At 44.9% G+C, this 21,029-nt stretch overlaps 1 protein-coding gene across 4 annotated transcripts in view; it reads left to right on the forward strand.

The window, feature by feature from the left end:
- The window catches only part of LOC139538172 (SH2 domain-containing protein 3C-like), a 142,684-nt gene that overhangs the window by 77,125 nt on the left and 44,530 nt on the right, over positions 1 to 21,029 (forward strand). The gene's annotated exons all lie outside the window — the stretch shown is intronic.

The following is a 21,029-nucleotide window of genomic DNA, read 5'->3' on the forward strand; positions in this document are numbered from 1 at the left end:
TCAGTCAGTCAGTTTAATGCTCCTCTTGTCAGTCAGTCAGTTTAATGCTCCTCTCTCTTGTCAGTCAGTCAGTTTAATGCTCCTCTCCCTTGTCTCTCAGTCAGTTTAATGTTCCTCTCCCGTGTCTGTCAGTCAGTTTAATGTTCCTCTCTCTCGTGTGTCAGTCAATCAGTTTAATGCACCTCTCTCTTGTCAGTCAGTCAGTTTAATGCTCCTCTCTCTTGTCAGTCAGTCAGTTTAATGCTCCTCTCTCTTGTCAGTCAGTCAGTTTAATGCTCCCCTCTCTTGTCAGTCAGTCAGTTTAATGCTCCTCTCTCTTGTCTGTCAGTCAGTCAGTTTAATGCTCCTCTCTCTTGTCTGTCAGTCAATGTAATGGCGCTCTGTGTCTGAGATGACAGAGGGGTTGCTGGCTTTCCTTCAAAGCCTTTCCCCGTCCTCAGACACTGTGCCAGAGCCCCCGCTGTTCCGTAATGTAGCAGTTTGTGTGTGTGTGTGTATGTGTGTGTGTGTGTGTGTGTGTGTGTGTGTGTGTGTGTGTGTGTGTGTGTGTGTGTGTGTGTGTGTGTGTGTGTGTGTGTGTGTGTGTGTGTGTGTTTGTTTTTACTATCCTTGTAGAGACCAGAAGACCAGAAGTCCTCACAAGGATAGTAAAACAAGGACAAGTCAGATAAGTAGGGACATTATGCTGGCTTAGGGGTTAGGGTTACAATTAGGGTTAAGGTTTAGTTAGGGTTAGGAGTTTGGGTTAGGGTTAGGGTTGAGGTTTAAGGTTAGGGGTTTGGGTTAGGGTTAGGGTTAATGTTTAAGGTTAGGAGTTTGGGTTAGGGTTAAGGTTTAAGGTTAGGGGTTTGGGTTAGGGTTACAATTAGGGTTAAGGTTTAGTTAGGGTTAGGAGTTTGGGTTAGGGTTAGGGTTAGGGTTAAGGTTTAAGGTTAGGGGTTTGGGTTAGGGTTACAATTGAGGTTAGGGGTTTCGGGTTAGTGGTTAGTGGTTAGGGAAAATAGGAATTTGAATTGGAATCAATTGTTTGGTCCCCACAAGGATTGTAAAACAAATGTGTGTGTGTGGATGAGATGTCAGGCAGTGTACCCTGAGCTCTACTCTGTCTCTGTTCTGCATGAATGAAAGTGATACCTCAGCGCTCCCATACTATCTACCATGCCCTCCCTGCCAGCCAATAGCACGCACCACTACTCAGCCTTCCGGAAACAATGACATCATTTCTAGCCAATAGGAATGCGGCTCTTGGGCTTGCTGCATGCTGCAGCTTCAACGATGATCAGTTGGGACGAAGAGATGGAGATAGAGAGGGAGAAACAGAGGGAGAAACATATGGAGATAGAGAGGGAGAAACATATGGAGATAGAGAGGGAGAAACATATGGAGATAGAGAGGGAGAAACATATGGAGATAGAGAGGGAGAAACATATGGAGATAGAGAGGGAGAAACATATGGAGATAGAGAGGGAGAAACATATGGAGATAGAGAGGGAGAAACATATGGAGATAGAGAGGGAGAAACATATGGAGATAGAGAGGGAGAAACATATGGAGAAACATATGGAGATAGAGAGGGAGAAACATATGGAGAAACATATGGAGATAGAGAGGGAGAAACATATGGAGATAGAGAGGGAGAAACATATGGAGATAGAGAGGGAGAAACATATGGAGATAGAGAGGGAGAAACATATGGAGATAGAGAGGGAGAAACATATGGAGAAACAGAGGGGGAAACAGGGAGAGAAACAGGGAGAGAAACAGGGAAGATAGAGAGGGAGATAGAGAGGGAGATAGAGAGGGAGAAACGGAGGGAGAAACAGAGGTAGATAGATATTTAAATATTTGCGCATTGTTACAACACTGTAAATATGACATTTTATTCTTCAGGAACTTCTGTGAGTGTAATGTTTACTATTGTGCTGTTTATTTCACTTATGTTGATTATCTACTTCACATGCTTTGGCAATGTTAACAATGATTCCCATGCTAATAAAGCCCTTCAATTGAAATTGAAATTGAATTGAGAGAGAGAGGGAATAGAAAGGGGGAAGGGAGATATATTCTCCTAAAATTGCAAACGGTAGATAGCAAGGCCGAGACTTGAAACAGACTCTACGACTCAGAGGTCTTTCTGTGTGTTATCACGGCCAGACAGGACAGGTTTGTGTGTGTGTGTGTCTCTCTCTCCCTCTCTCTCTCTCTCTCTCTCTCTCTCTCTCTCTCTCTCTCTCTCTCTCTCTCTCTCTCTCTCTCTCTCTCTCTCTCTCTCTCTCTCTCTCTCTCTCTCTCTCTCTCTCTCTCTCTCTCTCTCTCTCTCTCTCTCTCTCTCTCTCTCTCTCTCTCTCTCTCTCTCTCTCTCTCTCTCTCTCTCTCTCTCTCTCTCTCTCTCTCTCTCTCTGTGTGTGTGTATATGTATCTGAAGCAGGATTGAACGATAGTAATCTGTGTTTCCTCCACTGATGTCAGGCGACACAGTGGGTATCCAGGGGTGTGTGTGCCCTCAGGGCCCATTAAAAGATCTAGCTTATACATACCCTTGATGTGCATCACCAGTCCACCTGGATGCAGGAGCATCCTGCATGTTGCTCTCTCTGTCTCTGTCTCTGTATCAATTCAATTCAATTCAAGGGGCTTTATTGGCATGGGAAACGTGTTAACATTGCCAAAGCAAGTGAGGTAGATAATATACAAAAGTGAAATAAACAATAAAAATTAACAGTAAACATTACATATACAGAAGTTTAAAAACAATAAAGACATTACAAATGTCATATTATGTATATATACAGTGTTGTAACAATGTACAAATGGTACACAAGGGAAAATATATAAGCATAAATATGGGTTGTATTTACAATGGTGTTTGTTCTTCATTGGTTGCCCTTTTCTTGTGGCAACATGTCACAAATCTTGCTGCTGTGATGGCACACTGTGGAATTTCACCCAGTAGATATGGGAGTTTATCAAAATTGGGTTTGTTTTCGAATTCTTTGTGGATCTGTGTAATCTGAGGGAAATATGTGTCTCTAATATGGTCATACATTGGGCAGGAGGTTAGGAAGTGCAGCTCAGTTTCCACCTCATTTTGTGGGCAGTGTGCACATAGCCTGTTTTCTCCTGAGAGCCATGTCTGCCTATGGCGGCCTTTCTCAATAGCAAGGCTATGCTCACTGAGTCTGTACATAGTCAAAGCTTTCCTTACGTTTGGGTCAGTCACAGTGGTCAGGTATTCTGCCACTGTGTACTCTCTGTTTAGGGCCAAATAGCATGCTAATTTGCTCTGTTGTTTTGTTAATTCTTTCCAATGTGTCAAGTAATTATCTTTTTGTTTTCTCATGATTTGCTTGGGTCTAATTGTGCTGCTGTCCTGGGGCTCTGTGGGGTGTGTTTGTGTTTGTGAACAGAGCCCCAGGACCAGCTTGCTTAGGGGACTCGTCTCCAGGTTCATCTCTCTGTAGGTAATGGCTTTGTTATGGAAGGTTTGGGAATCGCTTCCTTTTAGGTGGTTGTAGAATTTAACGGCTCTTTTCTGGATTTTGATAATTAGTGTGTATCGGCCTAATTCTGCTCTGCATGCATTATTTGGTGTTCTACGTTGTACACTGAGGATATTTTTGCAGAATTCTGCATGCAGAGTCTCAATTTTGTGAAATCTTGGTTGGTGAGAGGAACCCCAGACCTCACAACCATAAAGGGCAATGGGTTCTATAACTGATTCAAGTATTTTTAGCCAGCTCCTAATTGGTAGGTTGAATTTTATGTTCCATTTGATGGCATAGAATGCCCTTCTTGCCTTGTCTCTCAGATCGTTCACAGCTTTGTGGAAGTTACCTGTGGCGCTGATGTTTAGGCCAAGGTATGTATAGTTTTTTGTGTGCTCTAGGGCAATGGTGTCTAGATGGAATTTGTATTTGTGGTCCTGGCGACTGGACCTTTTTTGGAACACCATTATTTTGGTTTTACTGAGATTTATTGTCAGGGCCCTGGTCTGGCAGAATCTGTGCAGAAGATCTAGGTGCTGCTGTAGTCCCTCCTTGGTTGGTGACAGAAGAACCAGATCATCAGGTAAACAGTAGACATTTGACTTCAGATTCTAGTAGGGTGAGGCCGGGTGCTGAAGACTTTTCTAGTGCCCTCGCCAATTCGTTGATATATATGTTGAAGAGGGTGGGGCTTAAGCTGCATCCCTGTGTCACCCCATGGCCTTGTGGGAAGAAATGTGTGTGTTTTTTGCCTATTTTAACCGCACACTTGTTGTTTGTGTACATGGATTTTATAATGTTGTATGTTTTACCCCCAACCCCACTTTCCATCAATTTGTATAGCAGACCCTCATACCAAATTGAGTCGGAGGCTTTTTTGAAATCAACAAAGCTTGAGAAGACTTTGCCTTTGTTTTGGTTTGTTTGGTTGTCAATTAGGGTGTGCAGGGTGAATATGTGGTCTGTTGTATGGTAATTTCATTGAGGAGATGTACGAGTCTGCTGTTAATGATAATGCAGAGGATTTTCCCAAGGTTGCTGTTGACGCATATCCCACGGTAGTTATTGGGGTCAAATTTGTCTCCACTTTTGTGGATTGGGGTGATCAGTCCTTGGTTCCAAATATTGGGGAAAATGCCAGAGCTAAGGATGATGTTAAAGAGTTTTAGTATTGTCACGTTCTGACCTTAGTTCTTTTGTTTTAGTATGGTCAGGACGTGAGTTGGGTGGGTTGTCTATGTTAGTTTTTCTATGATTTTCTATTTCTGTGTTTGGCCTGATATGGTTCTCAATCAGAGGCAGCTGTCAATCGTTGTCCCTGATTGGGAACCATATTTAGGTAGCCTGTTTTCTGTTGGGTTTTGTGTGTGGTTATTTTCAGTCTTTGTGTGTCTGTACCAGACAGAACTGTTTCGGTTGTTTCTTTGTTGTTTTGTTATTCAGTGTTCAGTTTTGATTATTATTAAATATCATGAACACTAACCACGCTGCACCTTGGTCCTCACCTTCTTCCACCGACGACAGCCGTTACAAGTATAGCCAATTGTAATTTGTTGTCTGTATATTTGATCATTTCATTGAGGATACCATCAACACCACAGGCCTTTTTGGGTTGGAGGGTTTTTATTTCGTCCTGTAGCTCATTCAAGGTAATTGGAGAATCCAGTCTGTCTCTCTCTCTGTCTCTCTCTTACCCTTCTCTCTATCTCCCCTCTCTCCTGTGACCCTGGTCTGTGTATTTGTCTGCAGTGTCAAGCCTGTCACTAGGTCACCCTGTGTTTGTGTACTGACAGACATAGGAGAGAGGTTAGGTGTCAGTGTCTCTCTGACAGACCGTGTCTAGTCTCTCTGACAGACCGTGTCTAGTCTCTCTGACTGACCATGTCTAGTCTCTCTGACAGACTGTGTCTCTCTGACAGACCGTGTCTAGTCTCTCTGACAGACCATGTCTAGTCTCTCTGACAGACCGTGTCTCTCTGACAGACCATGTCTAGTGTCTCTGACAGACGGTGTCTAGTCTCTCTGACAGACCGTGTCTAGTCTCTCTGACAGACCGTGTCTAGTCTCTCTGACAGACCGTGTCTATTCTCTCTGACAGACCATGTCTAGTCTCTCTGACAGACCATGTCTAGTCTCTCTGACAGACCGTGGCTAGTCTCTCTGACAGACGGTGGCTAGTCTCTCTGACAGACCGTGTCTCTCTGACAGACCATGTCTCTCTGACAGACCGTGTCTAGTCTCTCTGACAGACCATGTCTAGTGTCTCTGACAGACCGTGTCTAGTCTCTCTGACAGACCGTGTCTAGTCTCACTGACAGACCGTGTCTAGTCTCACTGACAGACCGTGTCTAGTCTCTCTGACAGACCGTGTCTAGTCTCACTGACTGACCATGTCTAGTCTCTCTGACAGACCATTTCTATTCTCTCTGACAGACCGTGTCTAGTCTCTCTGACTGACCATGTCTAGTCAGCTCAATGGCATTGATGCTTTTCCTCTTTCCGCCCTCACAAAGCAAAACATCCCACGGCAGGGTTTGTCCAGGTATTGATTCTACTTTGTGTGTGTGACTGTGTGTGTGTGTGTGTGTGTGTGTGTGTGTGTGTGTGTGTGTGTGTGTGTGTGTGTGTGTGTGTGTGTGTGTGTGTGTGTGTGTGTGTGTGTGTGTGTGTGTGTGTGTGTGTGTGTGTGTGTGTGTGTGTGTGTGTGCGTGCGTGCTTGCCTGTCTCTTCTTGTGTGCTCATCAGCATGTAACACAACACAGCAGATCTAGTCCACCATTAGCCTTTAATATGCACTGGAGGGCATTAACCTGTCAACCCACAAAGGTCTTTGACCAAAACCAAAGCAACTGAAAATGAAAGCAGAACTGGTGAGACTGTCGGCTATTAAACGGATATTACAGCTATATAAAATATAAACACTTCCAGGCAAAGCTTCAAACAACGCGTTCTATCAGAGGATCCATATGTGAGGTCACATTTCTTTTTATCTGCTATTGTCTTTGTTGTGGAACATCATACTGAACAAGCTAGAATAGACATTCTGCTGCTTATCGGCTGCTTAGCGGCTGCTGCTGTTGATGTGGTTAATGTGATGGATGATGATTGATGTGACAGGCCTCCCTCCACTCCTCGTCCTCTCCTCCTTTCCTTTCCACTTCCTGTCCCTCCTCTTCTCTCCCTCCCCTCCCCCTTATCTCCCTCCCCCTCCTCTCCCTGCCCTCCTCTCCTCTCCCCTCCTCTTCCCCCTCCCCTCCACCTCTCCCTCCTCACCCTCCTCCTCTCCCTCTTGTCCATCCTCTCCCTCAGACCTGAGGCTGGGATTGGGGAGTTCTCTCATTTAGAAGAGGGAGTAGATTCTGTTAAGATACTCTCAGTAACTCCCTCTGAGAGATGGGACGGGGGCAGAACAGACTGACTGAGAGATGGTACGGGGGCAGGACAGACTGACTGAGAGATGGTACGGGGGCAGAAAAGACTGACTGAGAGATGGTACGAGGGCAGAAAAGACTGACTGAGAGATGGGATGGGGGCAGGACAGACTGACTGAGAGATGGTACGGGGGCAGAACAGACTGACTGAGAGATGGTACGGGGGCAGGACAGACTGACTGAGAGATGGGATGGTGGTGGGGGCAGGACAGACTGACTGAGAGATGGGATGGGGGCAGGACAGACTGACTGAGAGATGGGATGGGGGCAGGACAGACTGACTGAGAGATGGTACGAGGGCAGAACAGACTGACTGAGAGATGGTACGGGGGCAGAAAAGACTGACTGAGAGATGGTACGGGGGCAGAACAGACTGACTGAGAGATGGTACGGGGGCAGAACAGACTGACTGAGAGATGGTACGGGGGCAGGACAGACTGACTGAGAGATGGGATGGTGATGGGGGCAGAACAGACTGACTGAGAGATGGGAAGGGGGCAGGACAGACTGACTGAGAGATGGTACGGGGGCAGGACAGACTGACTGAGAGATGGGATGGGGGCAGGACAGACTGACTGAGAGATGGGATGGGGGTGGGGACAGGACATACTGAGAGATGGGATGGGGGTGGGGACAGGACAGACTGACTGAGAGATGGGGTGGGGACAGGACAGACTGACTGAGAGATGGGATGGGGGTGGGGACAGACTGACAGAGAGATGGGAAGGGGGCAGAACAGACTGACTGAGAGATGGGATGGGGGTGGGGACAGGACATATTACTGACATCTGTCTGCTGCATCACCATCAAATAAGATATATTAATTAATTCAGTGTTTGAATCATAAACAGTCCTTCAAACCGTGTTTCTGAATCTATTTCATCTTTATTTCACCAGGAGTCTGTTGAGATGAAAACAAATAGGGTCTCCCTGAATTGAATAGGTCTAACATCAAGGACTGATTCTGTGGTAGCTATATTGTCTCTGCTTTAGCTTGCTCCTTTGCCATGAAGTGGTTGAAAGGCTGCAGTTTGAACATTTCAGTTTGGATTCCAGGCTAGCCAACTTATTTGTTGTTGTCATAAACATTAGGTCAGAAGGACAGTGACAAAGGAGTTCAAAAACAGAAAACAGAAACCAACGGTGTCTCTCTGTCTGTCATGTCAAAGGCAGTCAGTTAGAGTCGATGTCTGGTCTCTGCTCTGTCTCCGTCTGTCAGGTCCCTCATGTGTTCCTGACTCCTCATCGGGGACATCAGTCACGGTTTTGGGGGAGATGAAAACTCCCATCTTTTTCTGGCTTTCTCTTTCTTCAGCAATCCAACCCACTGTGTCTTTTAGACAGAAACAATTAAAGCCTGGAGGTGGTGGTGGTGAGGAGAGAGAGGGGCATTGTGGGACTTGTGGTTTATCTGACTGTGTAAAAGCCTCCATCTATAAACAACAACAAAAAGATCCCTGCTGGCTGCTTTGCCTCGGCCTCACACATTACCTCTCGTCACCGTGGTAACGGATAGCCTCTGTCGCCGACTCCTGGCTCCCAGCCGACACACCACCATCCCGCACGCCCACACACATGGCTAGCCGGGAGGAGCAGATGCAGGTTAACATTGATGAGGTTCCAAGACCCACAATCCATCAGGGCCCTGACCCCTGACCTCTGAGAGCCTGTAAATTGGCCATTAATGGGCTGTCCTTTCAGAGTGTGTGTGTTTGTGTGTCCTTTCAGAGTGTGTGGAGATGGGGGTGGGGCCTGGCACACTGTGTCATCCTGATGGACAACTCCTAAATGGCAAATCTATCTGATGCTGTCTGGTACAAATGAGTATGACATTGTTGCCGCCCGTAGCATTGAAGGCAAGGAAAGCCAGCGAGCATTTTGCCTCCCTTGATAAAAAGAGTATAAAAAATTTGCCAATCAGCGTTGAGCTGAACTGGGTGAGCTCAACTGTGAATGGTCCTGGCACACAAAAAAAAGTGTCAAGGGTAGCCATCTTGGATTTTGGCATCACCCATTGAGAGCATACGTCAGTGACAGAAAAACTTGAATAGTTTTTTCGTGTTGTTGTCCTACGGTGGCTAGCTAGCTAAAATTGTCCCTTTCCTAAATTAGCCATGGATGGAGATGGGGATTTGGACTTGTGGTTTTACTTAATTCTCCATACTGGCCAATGATTATAATGACGTTTCTTATCCAACCATTAATTCATACATTGTTGTGCTGAGAGGCCTGAGAGGATGGAAGTTCAATATGTAGCTAGATGTAGAATGCTAATGTTAGCTAGCTAATGTCGCCCATGGATGGAAGTTAGGCTAGTGAGCAATAATTTTAGCCAGGTAGCCTAGGACAACAAAAACTAAAATCGTGTACTGTATGTTTCGTCAACATGAAAGAGAGGAGGATGGCATTGGTGTTTCTCTACAATTAGAGTGAGTCAACATGTTTTCTACTTGCACCGACTCACTGCTACACTGAACACACACACTGATACACACATACACACACACTAATACACACATACACACACACTAATACACACATACACACACACTGATACACACATACACACACACTGATACACACACACAGAAATCAGAAGCGTGGACAGCCACATCATATTTAGCTTACATTGACTGGATTAAATCGTTTTTGGTATATTTTAGTTGTCACTGTATTAGACTAAGCAGAGGTGATTTGATGGTGTTGAAATGGTGCTGGAATAGTGGAGGCAGCTCCTGTTTTCTTTGTGACTTGCTGTAACTCTCTGTGGTTCTAAATCAATAATTGTTTAGTGGTCCGAAAATGTCAGAAACATTAACTTGCTTGACCATGCTGTAGGTCGTGTAACTGTCTGTTTCATGCAATATGTTTTGTGGACTTCATCTGGACAGAAGTTGTTATCCGGTTTTGTGATAAAACGAAGGTGTGGTTGAATTTATTTTGCCACTGTGTCTTCTTATTGTCTCTGCCTTTAGGCCTATATATCACGGTGTCAAGGCATATTAAGTAACAGCTTATAGAGCAAACAACACAATTATCACAACACATAGGTTGTAATACAAACAGGCTTCCCCAGTGATTTTACCCATGCACCCCTATTGGGTTGAATCCAATTTCCTCTTTCTCTGGTGTGTTGACTAGCTATCCGTATCCCTGTAAACCTGTTCTCTTTCCTCCTCTTCCCCCTCCTCTTCTTCCACCTCTCCTCTTCCTCCTCCTCTTCCTCCTCCTCTTCCTCCGCATCTTCCTCCTCTTCTCTCCTGTTCCTCTCCTCCTCTCCTCTCCTCCTCTACTCTCTCCTCTCCTCTTCTCTCCTCCTCTCCTCTCCCCTCATCTCTTCCCTTTCTCCTCCCTCTCTCCCCCTGGAAGTCAGTCATCAGTGTGTTGCTCCTGTCCTTGTCAGTGTAATGGGCCAACCAGTCTCACTGCTATACTGAACACACACACACACACACACACACACACACACACACACACACACACACACACACACACACACACACACACACACACACACACACACACACACACGCACACACGCACACACGCACAGAAACACTCTACAACTCACGCTGCTACACAGGGCACACACACTGACAGCCAGGGAGAGGATAAATAGATGGAGGGGGAGGAAGGGAGGGAGGGATGATACAGAGACAGGGAGATGAGAATGTGATAGAGAGACAGGTGGTGAAAAGAGGAACAGAGAGATAGAAGGGGAGGGAGGCCAAGGCAGAGAAATAGAGAGAGCAGGAGAGACAAGTATCCTTTCATTCTCCCTCCATCCCTCCCTCCATCCATTCCCGGCAGATGACTCACTGCCTGTCTGTAGTGAGGAGGTAATCTGGGACTGGAGCTAGGGCTTTGACTGGGGCCTGTGGGAGGCTGGGTCTGGAGACTGGGGCCTGGGAGGCTGGGTCTGGAGACTGGGGCCTGGGAGGCTGGGTCTGGAGACTGGTGCCTGGGAGGCTGGGTCTGGAGACTGGGGCCTGGGAGGCTGGGTCTGGAGACTGGGGCCTGGGAGGCTGGGTCTGGAGACTGGGGCCTGGGAGGCTGGGTCTGGAGACTGGTGCCTGGGAGGCTGGGTCTGGAGACTGGGGGCTGGAGGCTGGGGGATAGATGCTGGGTCTGGGGGCTGGGGACTGGAGGCTGGGGACTAGAAGCTGGGGGCTGGGGCCTAGAGGATGGGTCTGGTGCCTGAGGATGGGGGCTGGAGGCTTGGAGGTTGGCTCTGGAGGCTGGGGACTAGAAGCTTGGGGCTGGGGCCTAGAGGTTGGGTCTGGGGGCTAGAAGCTGGGGGCTGGGGGCTAGAGGCTGGGTCTGGTGGCTGGGGATGGGGGCTGGAGGCTTGGAGGTTGGCTCTGGAGGCTGGGGTCTGGAGGTTGGGGGCTGGAGGCTGGGGGTTGGAGGCTGGGGCTGGCTCTTGGGCTAGAGGAGATGGGGTAGTTGGAAGATGTTGTTGAAAAGGCCCAGGAAAGTCTTATTAGGTAGTGTTGTAGTGCTGTGGAGATACACTACCTAGGGCAGTGGTGTTGTGGCTCAATGTTGACTGGGTTTATATGTAGTGTGCTGTTGGTTAGTGGAGACTCAGACCATGATGGGCTAGCAGAGCAGAAGAAGTAAGGCGTTGGCCACATCCAGCCATGTTTTCCCCCTCAGTTCACCCCACTGCACACAGCAGGATCATCCTGTCCCCAGCCCGGCAAGGCCCGGCCCGGCCCAACAGACCACATTAACCCTCTCAGCAGCATGATTCCCTGCCCGCCCGGCCCAGCGCTCCTCTCCACCCACTGCAAGTAGGAGGGAGGAAGGGGTTACCATGGCAGCGGCATGCCCCAGGTGTGGCCCTGCTGAGTGGGCTAGGAAAGGGAGGTGGGAGCCAGTGGGTTGGTGGTAACGTTAGGTGCTGGTTAATGATGGTAGCTGCCCTCTCCTAATCAGGTAGACGTGGCCTCCCAAAACCCCCATTCTCTTCCCTGGCCTTACCCCAGTCTCATCAAGCAGCCCCCAACCCCCATACAACAATCCTGGCCTTGCCCCCCCCCCCCCCCCCACAGGGCCAGTGGAAGGATGGAAGGAGGGTCCCCACACAAAGGGCCCCCACTGTGGGGTCTGTGGGGTAGGTGGAGGCTGATTCCACCTGACAGGACTGGCTTTGTGAGTTTATTTAAATGCAATAGAAGGTCCTGTTCTGTGAGACACACACGGACACACATTCAAAGTCCCTTCATAGAAGCTGCTCCTCTGTAGGTATAGTTCTGTGGACCTAATTCAGATATAATACATGTTATAACAAGATGCCGAGCGCTTCAAGCCTCCTTCACCCTCTCTCGCTCCCCACTCGCATCTCGGCGCCCTATGTCTGTCCCATGCATGTAAACAACTATAGCCCGCTCCGTAGCAAGCTGCTCTATCTGCACTGATTGGGGAAGTCATTTAATGTCGAGCTAAATTTTAAAAAAAAAGTTTTACAAGGGAACAGAAAGGAACGATATAAACTGGTAGTTTTTTGGGGTTTGAACTTTATTTTGCTGTTCGGAACAGTGATACTTAACAAAATAAATGATGGTTCTGTTCAGAACAAAACCATTGTAAAAGGAGCAACCCAAAAAGGCTTGTGGTGATGATGGTATCCTCAAAGAAATTATCAAATATACAGACAAAAATTCCAATTGGCTATACTAAAACTCTTTAACATCATCCTTAGCTCTGGCATCCTCCCTAATATTTGGAACCAAGTATTGGCGAAGATCACCCCAATCCACAAAAGTGGAGACAAATTTGTCCCCAATAACTACCGTGGGATATGCGTCAACAGCAACCTTGGGAAAATTCTCTGCATTTTCATTAACAGCAGACTCTTACATTTCCTCAGTGAAAACAATGTACTGAGCAAATGTCAAATTGGCTTTTTACCAAATTATCATACGACAGATCACATATTTACCCTGCACACCCTAATTGACAAACAAACAAACCAAAACAAAGGCAAAGTCTTCTCATGCTTTGTTGATTTCAAAAAAGCCTTCGACTCAATTTGGCATGAGGGTCTGCTATGCAAATTGATGGAAAGTGGTGTTGGGGGAAAAACATACGACATTATAAAATCCATGTACACAAAAAACGGGTGTGCGGTTTCTTCCCACATGGCCGTGGGGTGACACAGGGATGCAACTTAAGCCCCACCCTCTTCAACATATATATCAACGAATTGGCGAGGGCACTAGAACAGTCTGCAGCACCCGGCCTCACCTTACTAGAATCTGAAGTCAAATGTCTACTGTTTGCTGATGATCTGGTGCTTCTCTCCCCAATCAAGGAGGGCCTATAGCACCACCTAGATCTTCTGCACAGGTTCTGTCAGACCTGGGCCCTGACGGTAAATCTCGGTAAGACAAAAATAATGGTGTTCCAAAAAAAGTCCAGTCGCCAGGACCACAAGTACAAATTCCATCTAGACACCGTTGCCCTAGAGCACACAAAAAACTATACATACCTTGGCCTAAACATCAGCGCCACAGGTAACTTCCGCAAAGCTGTGAACGATCTGAGAGACAAGGCAAGAAGGGCATTCTATGCCATCAAATGGAACATAAAAATCAACCTACCAATTAGGAGCTGGCTAAAAATACTTGAATCAGTTATAGAACCCATTGCCCTTTATGGTTGTGAGGTCTGGGGTCCGCTCACCAACCAAGAATTCACAAAATGTGACAAACACCAAATTGAGACTCTGCATGCAGAATTCTGCAAAATTATCTCCCGTGTACAACGTAGAACACCAAATAATGCATGCAGAGCAGAATTAGGCCGATACCCGCTAATTATCAAAATCCAGAAAAGAGCCGTTAAATTCTACAACCACCTAAAAGGAAGCGATTCCCACATTTTCTATAACAAAACCATTACCTACAGAGAGATGAACCTGGAGACGAGTCCCCTTGGCAAGCTGGTCCTGTGGCTCTGTTCACAAACACAAACACACCCCACAGAGCCCCAGGACAGCAGCACAATTAGACCCATCCAAATCATGAGAAAACAAAAAGATAATTACTTGACACATTGGAAAGAATTAACAAAACAACAGAGCATACTAGTATGTTATTTGGCCCTAAACAGAGAGTACACAGTGGCAGAATACCTGACCACTGTGACTGACCCAAAGCTTTGTCTATGTACAGACTCAGCGAGCATAGCCTTGCTATTGAGAAAGGCCCCCGTAGGCAGACCTGGTTCTCAAGAGAAGACAGGCTATGTGCACACTGCCCACAAAATGAGGTGGAAACTGAGCTGCACTTCCTAACCTCCTTCCCAATGTATGACCATATTAGAGACACATATTTCCCTCAGATTACACAGATTCACTAAGAATTTGAAAACAAACCAGAATTTGATAAACTCCCATATCTACTGGGTGAAATTCCACAGTGTGCCATCACAGCAGCAAGATTTGTGACATGTTGCCACAAGAAAAGGGCAACCAGTGAATCAAAAACACCATTGTAAATACAACCCATATTTATGCTTATTTATTTTCCCTTGTGTACTTTAACCATTTGCACATTGTTACAACACTGTATATAGACATAATATGACATTTCTTTATTCTTTTGGAACTTCTGTGAGTGTAATGTTTACTGTTCATTTTTATTGTTTATTTCACTCTTGTTTATAATCTACTTCACTTGCTTTGGCAATATACACATATGTTTCCCATGCCAATAAAGCCCTTTGAATTCAATTTAATTGAGAGAGACCTCTGGCCCAGTGGAGAGAAGGAGGGACGGATGAGAAGAGGGGAGGATGCCCCAATCTCAGGCTGCTGCCACGGCAACGGGGGCTGGTGTAAGGGCAGGCCCAAGCTGAAAGGCTCTACATTCTATCATGGGCTTCCATCTAAGAGCTGTTTCACTGCATTCCTTATTCTTTTATTTTCATTGTACCATTTCAATCCACCAGGGAGGGAATTTAGCAGGTTTTTATTTTTTCCTTTTTCCAGGGCTTTAGGTAGTAGATTGTACATGGTAGATTGTACATGGTAGATTGTACATGGTAGATTGTATATGGTAGATTGTATATGGTAGATTGTATATGGCAGATTGTATATGGTAGATTGTATATGATAGATTGTACATGATAGATTGTATATTGCAGATTGTATATGGTAGATTGTATATGGTAGATTGTATATGGTAGATTGTATATGGTAGATTGTATATGATAGATTGTATATGATAGATTGTACATGATAGATTGTATATGGCAGATTGTACATGGTAGATTGTACATGGTAGATTGTACATGGTAGATTGTACATGGTAGATTGTATATGGTAGATTGTACATGGTAGATTGTATATGGCAGATTGTACATGGTAGATTGTATATGGTAGATTGTATATGATAGATTGTACATGATAGATTGTATATTGCAGATTGTATATGGTAGATTGTATATGGTAGATTGTATATGGTAGATTGTATATGGTAGATTGTATATGATAGATTGTATATGATAGATTGTATATGGCAGATTGTACATGGTAGATTGTACATGATATATTGTATATGGCAGATTGTACATGGTAGATTGTACATGATAGATTGTATATGGTAGATTGTACATGGTAGATTGTACATGGTAGATTGTACATGGTAGATTGTATATGGTAGATTGTACATGGTAGATAGTATATGGTAGATTGTACATGGTAGATTGTATATGGTAGATTGTACATGGTAGATTGTATATGGCAGATTGTACATGGTAGATTGTATATGGTAGATTGTACATGGTAGATTGTACATGGTAGATTGTATATGGTAGATTGTATATGATAGATTGTATATTGCAGATTGTATATGATAGATTGTATGTGGTAGATTGTACATGATAGATTGTATATGGCAGATTGTACATGGTAGATTGTATATGGCAGATTGTACATGATAGATTGTACATGATAGATTGTATATGGTAGATTGTACATGGTAGATTGTACATGATAGATTGTATATGGTAGATTGTACATGATATATTGTATATGGCAGATTGTACATGGTAGATTGTACATGATATATTGTATATGGCAGATTGTACATGGTAGATTGTACATGATAGATTGTATATGGTAGATTGTACATGGTAGATTGTACATGGTAGATTGTACATGGTAGATTGTATATGGTAGATTGTACATGGTAGATTGTATATGGTAGATTGTACATGGTAGATTGTATATGGTAGATTGTACATGGTAGATTGTACATTATATATTGTATATGGCAGATTGTACATGGTAGATTGTACATGATATATTGTATATGGCAGATTGTACATGGTAGATTGTACATGATATATTGTATATGGCAGATTGTACATGGTAGATTGTACATGATATATTGTACATTATATATTGTATATGGCAGATTGTACATGGTAGATTGTACATGATATATTGTATATGGCAGATTGTACATGGTAGATTGTACATGATATATTGTATATGGCAGATTGTACATGGTAGATTGTACATGATATATTGTACATGACAGATTGTACATGGCAGATTGTACATGGTAGATTGTATATGGTAGATTGTACATGGTAGATTGTACATGGTAGATTGTATATGGTAGATTGTACATGGTAGATTGTACATGGTAGATTGTACATGGTAGATTGTATATGGTAGATTGTTTGTGGTAGATTGTATATGGTAGATTGTACATGATAGATTGTATATTGCAGATTGTATATGGTAGATTGTATATGGTAGATTGTATATGGTAGATTGTATATGGTAGATTGTATATGATAGATTGTATATGATAGATTGTATATGGCAGATTGTATATGATAGATTGTATATGATAGATTGTACATGATAGATTGTATATGGCAGATTGTACATGGTAGATTGTATAAGGTAGATTGTATGTGGTAGATTGTACATGGTAGATTGTACATGGTAGATTGTACATGGTAGATTGTACATGGTAGATTGTATATGGTAGATTGTATATGATAGATTGTATATTGCAGATTGTATATGATAGATTGTATGTGGTAGATTGTACATGATAGATTGTACATGGTAGATTGTATATGGCAGATTGTACATGGTAGATTGTATATGGTAGATTGTATGTGGTAGATTGTACATGGTAGATTGTACATGGTAGATTGTACATGATAGATTGTATATGGTAGATTGTACATGGTAGATTGTACATGGTAGATTGTACATGGTAGATTGTACATGGTAGATTGTATATGGTAGATTGTACATGGTAGATTGTACATGGTAGATTGTATATGGCAGATTGTACATGGTAGATTGTACATGATATATTGTATATGGCAGATTGTACATGGTAGATTGTACATGATATATTGTATATGGCAGATTGTACATGGTAGATTGTACATGATATATTGTACATGATATATTGTATATGGCAGATTGTACATGGTAGATTGTACATGATATATTGTATATGGCAGATTGTACATGGTAGATTGTACATGATATATTGTACATGGCAGATTGTACATGGCAGATTGTACATGGTAGATTGTATATGGTAGATTGTACATGGTAGATTGTACATGGTAGATTGTACATGGTAGATTGTACATGGTAGATTGTAAATGGCAGATTGTACATCAAATCAAATCAAATCAAATCAAATTTTATTAGTCACATACACATGGTTAGCAGATGTTAATGCGAGTGTAGCGAAATGCTTGTGCTTCTAGTTCCGACAATGCAGTAATAACCAACAAGTAATCTAACCTAACAATTCCACAACTACTACCTTATACACACACACAAGTGTAAAGGGATGAAGAATATGTACATAAAGATATATGAATGAGTGGTGGTACAGAACGGCATGGCAAGATGCAGTAGATGGTATAGAGTACGGTATATACATATGAGATGAGTACTGTAGGGTATGTAAACATAAAGTGGCATAGTTTAAAGTGGCTAGTGGTACATGTATTACATAAAGATGGCAAGATGCAGTAGATGATATAGAGTACAGTATATACATATGAGATGGGTAATGTAGGGTATGTAAACATTATATTAAGTGGCATTGTTTAAAGTGGCTAGTGGTACATTTTTACATAATTTCCATCAATTCCCATTTTTAAAGTGGCTGGAGTTGAGTCAGTATGTTGGCAGCGGCCGCTAAATGTTAGTGGTGGCTGTTTAACAGTCTGATGGCCTTGAGATAGAAGCTGTTTTTCAGTCTCTCGGTCCCTGCTTTGATGCACCTGTACTGACCTCGCCTTCTGGATGATAGCGGGGTGAACAGGCAGTGGCTTGGGTGGTTGTTGTCCTTGATGATCTTTATGGCCTTCCTGTGACATCGGGTGGTGTAGGTGTCCTGGAGGGCAGGTAGTTTGCCCCCGGTGATGCGTTCTGCAGACCTCACTACCCTCTGGAGAGCCTTACGGTTGTGGGCGGAGCAGTTGCCGTACCAGGCGGTGATAGAGCCCGACAGGATGCTCTCGATTGTGCATCTGTAGAAGTTTGTGAGTGCTTTTGGTGACAAGCCGAATTTCTTCAGCCTCCTGAGGTTGAAGAGGCGCTGCTGCGCCTTCTTCACAACGCTGTCTGTGTGGGTGGACCAATTCAGTTTGTCCGTGATGTGTACACCGAGGAACTTAAAACTTTCCACCTTCTCCACTACTGACCCGTCGATGTGGATAGGGGGGTGCTCCCTCTGCTGTTTCCTGAAGTCCACAATCATCTCCTTTGTTTTGTTGACGTTGAGTGTGAGGTTATTTTCCTGACACCACACTCCGAGGGCCCTCACCTCCTCCCTGTAGGCCGTCTCGTCGTTGTTGGTAATCAAGCCTACCACTGTAGTGTCATCCGCAAACTTGATGATTGAGTTGGAGGCGTGCATGGCCACGCAGTCGTGGGTGAACAGGGAGTACAGGAGAGGGCTCAGAACGCACCCTTGTGGGGCCCCAGTGTTGAGGATCAGCGGGGTGGAGATGTTGTTACCTACCCTCACCACCTGGGGGCGGCCCGTCAGGAAGTCCAGGACCCAGTTGCACAGGGCGGGGTCGAGACCCAGGGTCTCGAGCTTGATGACGAGTTTGGAGGGTACTATGGTGTTAAATGCTGAGCTGTAATCGATGAACAGCATTCTCACATGGGTATTCCTCTTGTCCAGATGGGTTAGGGCAGTGTGCAGTGTGGTTGCTATTGCGTCGTCTGTGGACCTATTGGGTCGGTAAGCAAATTGGAGTGGGTCTAGGGTGTCCGGTAGGGTGGAGGTGATATGGTCCTTGACTAGTCTCTCAAAGCACTTCATGATGACGGAAGTGAGTGCTACGGGGCGGTAGTCGTTTAGCTCAGTTACCTTAGCTTTCTTGGGAACAGGAACAATGGTGGCCCTCTTGAAGCATGTGGGAACAGCAGACTGGGATAAGGATTGATTGAATGTCCGTAAACACACCAGCCAGCTGGTCTGCGCATGCTCTGAGGACGCGGCTGGGAATGCCGTCTGGGCCTGCAGCCTTGCGAGGGTTAACACGTTTAAATGTTTTACTCACCTCGGCTGCAGTGAAGGAGAGCCCGCAGGTTTTGGTAGGGGGCCGTGTCAGTGGCACTGTATTGTCCTCAAAGCGGGCAAAAAAGTTGTTTAGCCTGTCTGGGAGCAAGACATCCTGGTCCGCGACGGGGCTGGTTTTCTTTTTGTAATCCGTGATTGACTGTAGACCCTGCCACATACCTCTTGTGTCTGAGCTGTTGAATTGCGACTCGATTTTGTCTCTGTACTGGGACTTAGCCTGTTTGATTGCCTTGCGGAGAGAATAGCTACACTGTTTCTATTCGGTCATGCTTCCGGTCACCTTGCCCTGGTTAAAAGCAGTGGTTCGCGCTTTCAGTTTCACGCGAATGCTGCCGTCAATCCACGGTTTCTGGTTTGGGAATGTTTTAATCGTTGCTGTGGGTACGACATCGTCAATGCACTTCCTAATGAACTCGCTCACCGAATCAGCATATTCGTCAATATTGTTGTTGGACGCAATGCGGAACATATTCCAATCCGCGTGATCGAAGCAGTCTTGAAGCGTGGATTCAGATTGGTCGGACCAGCGTTGAACAGACCTGAGCGCGGGAGCTTGTTGTTTTAGTTTCTGTTTGTAGGCTGGAATCAACAAAATGGAGTCGTGGTCAGCTTTTCCGAAAGGGGGGCGGGGGAGGGCCTTATATGCGTCGCGGAAATTAGTATAACAATGATCTAGGGTTTTTCCAGCCCTGGTAGCACAATCGATATGCTGATAGAATTTAGGGAGTTTTGTTTTTAGATTAGCCTTGTTAAAATCCCCAGCTACGATGAATGCAGCCTCAGGGTGTGTGGTTTCCAGTTTACAAAGAGTCAGATAAAGTTCGTTCAGGGCCATCGATGTGTCTGCTTGGGGGGGAATATATACGGCTGTGATTATGATTGAAGAGAATTCCCTTGGTAGATAATGCGGTCGACATTTGATTGTGAGGAGTTCTAGATCAGGTGAACAGAATGACTTGAGTTCCTGTGTGTTGTTATGATGATCACACCACGTCTCGTTAATCATAAGGCATACCCCCCCGCCCCTCTTCTTACCAGAAAGATGTTTGTTTCTGTCGGCGCGATGCATGAAGAAACCAGCTGGCTGCACCGACTCCGTTAGCGTCTCTTGAGTTAGCCATGTTTCCGTGAAGCAGAGCACGTTGCAATCCCTGATGTCTCTCTGGAATGCTACCCGTGCTCGGATTTCATCAACCTTATTGTCAAGAGACTGGACATTGGCGAGTAGTATGCTAGGGAGTGGAGCGCGATGTGCCCGTCTCCGAAGCCTGACCACGAGACCGCCTCGTTTGCCCCTTTTACGGCGTCGCACAGGGTCGCCGGCTGGGATCAGATCCATTGTATTGGGTGGAAGGCAAAACACTGGATCCGTTTCGGGAAAGTCATATTCCTGGTAGGAACGATGATGAGTTGACGTTAATCGTATATTCAGTAGTTCCTCCCGACTGTATGTAATGAAACCTAAGATTACCTGGGGTACCGATGTAAGAAATAACACATAAAAAAACAAAATA

This window comes from Salvelinus alpinus, chromosome 1 (assembly GCF_045679555.1).
Source record: "Salvelinus alpinus chromosome 1, SLU_Salpinus.1, whole genome shotgun sequence".
Taxonomy (NCBI): Eukaryota; Metazoa; Chordata; class Actinopteri; order Salmoniformes; family Salmonidae; genus Salvelinus; species Salvelinus alpinus.